Source organism: Pezoporus flaviventris, unplaced genomic scaffold (genome assembly GCF_033815535.1).
Source record: "Pezoporus flaviventris isolate CSIRO_AGI_PZ_B2104156 unplaced genomic scaffold, CSIRO_AGI_Pfla_v1 ptg000315l, whole genome shotgun sequence".
NCBI lineage: Eukaryota > Metazoa > Chordata > Aves > Psittaciformes > Psittacidae > Pezoporus > Pezoporus flaviventris.
Window position 1 is genome coordinate 9,914 of NW_026892862.1, and position 5,362 is coordinate 15,275.

At 51.7% G+C, this 5,362-nt stretch overlaps 1 non-coding gene across 1 annotated transcript; it reads left to right on the top strand.

Moving 5' to 3' along the window:
- TRNAQ-CUG (transfer RNA glutamine (anticodon CUG)) lies at positions 1-72 on the top strand. Its single transcript has one exon. It is a non-coding gene; the product is annotated as a tRNA-Gln (tRNA).
- The last annotated feature ends 5,290 nt before the right edge of the window (positions 73-5,362 follow it).

Here is a 5,362-nt window from a genome sequence, read left to right on the forward strand (position 1 = left end):
GGTCCCATGGTGTAATGGTGAGCACTCTGGACTCTGAATCCAGCGATCTGAGTTCAAATCTCAGTGGGACCTTGAGCAAGGTTTTGGCTCCCTCAGGGCTTGCTCAGCATGCTTACACCTTGACAGCCTTGCTTTTGCTGCTGGGTCAGTTGTGTCACGCACTCTGATCTGGATCATTGGCCCCTGCACCCTCTGTGCACTTGTTGCACTTGTTGGCTGTTCCTGCATGGGGGCATCCAGCAGTTTCTCACCAAATCACGCAACACCTGAGGTGGAGATCACAAAGTCCAGGTCCAGGTCAAGCAGGGGACGTTTTTCCTGGCCTTGTCTGGTTCTACGTTAGACATCTCCAAAGATGGAGAATCTTCTACTCCCTGAGCAACCTTTTCCCGTCTTTGACCACCAATACCTCTGGCAGTAGCCACAGATCCAACTCTGTCCACTGCTTCTTCCTCGCTCAGTTTCTCTGGGGCTTTTCTGTTTCTCTTTGTCAACTTGTTTATTTTTGATCCTCGATCAATTCAGGGAGCTCCAGCTAAACATGGCAGTAGTCCATGCTTGTCTGTCATGAGAGACAGCAGATCTCTCCTTGCACAGCAGGTAAGTGAGGGAGGAGGAGAACAACCAACCACGAGACTCCAGATATGCTGCACATAGTCTTTAATCAGAAGGAGCAAATGCAGGGGCACAGAAGAGAGACCAGGGAAGACGTCTGCAGGGTTTGGGGAGGCACAGAGAAGGGCCCGTTTCCAAAGGACAAGGTCCACAGAAAGAACTTCCCTTTTCCCATTCTGCTTCACCTGGTGGTATTCCCAGGCCACCAAGAGCAGTCCCTGACTCCAGATCCCTCTCCACCTCAGTAGGAGGTTCAGCAAAGCAGAAGAGAAGGAGCCCTTTCTCTTAGGGGCTCAGAGCAAAGCAGAGACAGAGAAGGCAGTGCGAGGCTCGTCCAGCAGTGAGGAGCAGTGGGCACAGGACCCTCCTGCCAGGTGGGAAGAGGACACGCAGCCCATCTGGAAGCCGTGGCCACGCTCCTGCTCATGCAGGGTGCACGTCCTCCTTCCGGCTCCAAAGGGGATGATCCGCCAGCTTCAGCAGTTCAGACTGCAGCGGGGGGGAGGCAGACACAGGCCTGAGCCCCCGAGACCAAGGGAGCCCCCAGAAGAGATGGGAACCCCGCCAGTGCTGAGGGAGCTCCCAACAGCAGCTGACAGAGAGGATCCCACGGCTGTGCTCTGCGGGAAAGAGGTGAGGATGGGGCCCGGCAGGGTCACCACCACTGGGGAGGCCTCAATGAACACCGTCGAGTCAGCGCAGCGGGAGATGCAGGGTTCACTGCAACTGCTTGCAAGTGGCGTTGGGCCAGAGGTGCCGCAGGGGCGTGGGGGACATGGTCTGAAGCAAGACATCTCTCGGTGAGCGAGGCAAAGCTGAAACACAGAGCAGGCAGGGAGCACAAACCTCAATATTAGCATGTCCTTGTCTTCTTCATCTCTCTCTGTGGGCAGATCTTGTTTTAAATACACGCAGCGACTCTACAACTTCCAGCGCCCTCCCTGGCCCAGCGGGTTGCATGGAACTGGAAGGCTGGCCCTTTTTGTAATAGGTCCCATTACACTGGAGTTAAAGCCCTTGTGGAGTGACTGATCACAGCCCATCTCCAGAGCAAACAGTGCTGCATTGAAGAGAGCACTGCATGCACTTGGCCATTTGGTTAGAGACAGTCTGATGGACATGCAAATTCTGGTGGGCAGACATCTCTGCATCTGAGCCCCACTGATCCTTCCTGCTTGGAAAACCCTCCTCTTCCCAGCTCCCCCCAGCCACCTCCATGAAAAAGACAGAGGTCTCAGGGGTTGACTATTTCCCTTGCAGGGCCAAGCAGAGGCAGCCCAATATCAGCCTGAGTAGCCACCAGCACAGCACTTCAGCCCACAGAGAGAGAGAGAGCAGTCTCAGGCTTACCTTGCTCTTAGAGGAAAGGGAAGCAAGAGAGGAAGATGCAGAGCCTGGAGCAGAGCAGGCTTTTATGCTGTGTTCCAGAGCTCTGGGGGAAACCAACATTCCTTGCTCATGAAGCATCTGAACACGTAGTAGTTGCTGCTTGCCAAGGACTCGCTGATGATGAAGCCCTTGCCTCTTTCATCTGAAATACTGTGCTCCCGCTTTCTGTCACTGAATATCAGAACAACTTATCTGTGCCGCACCTTCATAAGATCGATCAACTCAGATGTCTCAGGCATGTGCAGAAGGATATTTAGAGTGTGTTTCCGTCCTTTGCCTTATTAGCGGTGAGCGTGGCTATCAGTCATGGTCAAATTCAGTTATGAGCTCACCTCAAGTGCTTTCCTGTCAGGCACTACGGATAACATCGGAGACACATGCTCCCCACAGGTCATTGTAGGACACAGGAGACACTGAGTATGTTCAATCAGAAGGTCAAGACTGCACAAACCCATACGTGAGGTGAAACTCAGCTCTGCAGGGATGCAGCAAATCTCAACAGCAAGGAAGGACCATGCTCCATCCCTGGCAGTGTTCAAGACCAGGTTGGACGAGGCCTTGGGTGATATGATTTAGCGTAAGGTGTCCCTACCCCCAGCAGGGGGGTTGGAACTAGATGATCTTAAGGTCCTTTCCAACGCTAACTATTCTATGATTCTATGATTCTATGATTGTGCACCATAAGGAACTTTTCTGCGGGAAGGAGTGATGGCCATGAGCACCTTGCGTATGCTCATCAGGCTCTACCACGGCCTAGTTTTGTGATGAAAGAGATGCCCTCGATCTTCTCTGAGTGAGACCCACACCGATTTGTGATGTGGAAGAGTTGGGAAAACCCCTGAATTGCAGGTTAACATGAGCCCCGCTGCTGTGGACTTCAGTGGAGACGATGCCCTTTCTCAGGTGTGTCAGGCACACCACAGCTCATAGCTTCAGGTGCCGGTTTCATCAAAGAGCAAAACAGGTGAATGAGCGTGTGTGTCTCTTTCAGGAAGGATGCGGCAACTCTTTGATCACCCTCCTAAATGCTGATTTCCTTGTTTCCAGCAGGTTCCCCACTTCCCAGTTTGAGCCCAGGCCCCTGGTTGGAAGAAGCCTTAGGGCACGGTTTAGTCATCAAGGGGCGTAACTATGGAGAAGTCACTTGAAAGAGCTGCCTGACAGTGGTCTGCTATCTGTCATTTTCAATCTCCCTTTGTTACCTGAGCTTGTGGGCAGTAAAAACTGTCTGTGGCAAAGCCTTAGGAAGCATCGCCTCTTCTTAGGTCCTGATCCTGACAAGGTACTTCAACCACCAAGACGTCTACTGACAAAGTGACACAGCCAACCAAAAGCAGTCCAGGAAACTACTGGAGTCTGTCGTGAATGACTTCCTAGTAGAAGTGATGGAGAATTCGACCACAGGAGAGACACAGCTAAACCTGCTCCTTTCTAGTGCAGAAGAACTTACGAAAACGGTCAAGACAGGAGGTAGCCTGGTCAGCAGCAGTCATCTCTTGGTAGAATTCTCAGCCTTGAGAGGTATAGAGTAGGTAAAAAGTAGAGTCAGGACCCTACACTGTAGAAAGGCAAGCTCTTGGCTGTTTAAGGCGCTACCGTGTGCGATCCCTTGGAAAACGGCCTCAGAGAGAAAGGATGCTGAGACCTGGGACATATTGAAAGATGTTTTTCTGGAGCCTCTAGAAATCCTAAGATGCAAGAAGTCCGACGGGAAGCAGGAGGCTAGCTTGGGGAAGGCAAGGCCTCTTAGCCAAACTGAACCAAACCAAACCTAACCAAACTAAACAAAACTAAAAACATACCAAAGATGCACAGGCAGTGAAGGCAGGGATACACATCCTGGGCAGACTACAGGGAAAGTCATGGGCGTCTATGGAGGGCATCAGGAAAACCAAAGCATTGCAGGCGCTGAAGTTGTCTGGGGCCATGAAAAACAACTAGAAGGCATTCTTCAGGTACATAGAACAGCAAAGGAAGGTGAAAGAAGTTGTAGCCCCACGCTTTAGGTGAGCCAAACGAGAGGCCTGGCTGTGACCAACATGAAGAAGATGGAAGTTCAAGACCATGTCAGGAACTTGAAAGTGCACCAGTCCTTTGGGAACTGAGGAGATGCACCCGAGAGTCCTGCAGGAACTGTCAGAGGAAGTTGCTAAGCCGCTATCCGTCCAAATAGCAAAGTTGTAAGATACCCAGTGGCTGGAAAATGGGAAATACGCACCCCCACCCCCAGATATATAAAAGGAAAAAAGGAAGACCTGGGGAACTGCAGGCCGGACAGTCTCACCTCTGTACCCTCAACAGCAAGAAAGGACCATTGTGCACTATGAGGAAATTCTCTGCGGGAAGGAGTGATAGCCACGAGCACATTGCTTAAGTTCATCAGGCTCTACCGCGGCCTGGTTTTGTGATGAAAGAGACGCCCGCGATCTTCCCTGAGTGAAACCCACACCCAAATTGACCTGTTTTGCTCAGCAAGGGAGTCCCAGACACCAGATGCCTGGATGACATGCTTTTGAGGAGAGGTGTGGGGAAGGGAGCCGGAAACTCACAGCCCATTGTTCTGGGTCAGGGATGGGGTGGCCAGTTCCATGCATTTCAAATTACAAAGGGACATCGGATCAGTCTCCTAGAGCAGCTGGGAGTCATTGTGATGTGGAAGTTGGGAAAAACCCCTGAATTGCAGGCTAACATGAGTCACACTGCTGTGGACTTCAGAGGACACAGTGTCCTGGATGCAGGCAAGCCAGCGTTGCCAGAGCTCATAGCCTCAATCCTCCAAAAGTTCTGCTTCCTCAAAGGCATTTCTGCCTTTGTCATCACAATTGCTCTCAGCTGCTCTGAGAGATGGACTCGAGGTCCTTTTGTAGGTTGAAGTGCAGGGAAGCCTGTAAACACTGCGCTAACACAAATCCCACAGACAGCCTCACCATGCAGATTGTTTTCTGAATGTCAGCAGAGGAAGGACTGTAGCTTGTTTTGCTTTAAGCAACGGTTGAACTAGAAAAGGTTTGAGTAGCTTTGTCCCCTTCAGACAGAGAGTCCAGTTCTGAGAGGCTCCTTTTTCTCCAGTGTTCCATAGGCCATAAGCTGCAAGCGACATGAAGTTGTCTCAGCTCTTAGCTGCCAGGGACGGTGTTGCACCCAGTTCCAGGATGTCCCTGCAGTGCCGGCTCCTGAACAGGGTTAGTCAGGGCCTCCAGGATGCCTTGAGATAACACAGAGAGGTCTTTGACTCATTACACGTGCAGTGAAAGTCCCGGCTACAAATCTGGAAGTGGAGCATTGCCCTGAAACTCCCCGGCAGCCAGGTGTCATTGCACAGGCACTGTGATCAGCGGGGCAAAGAGATCTGCATCAG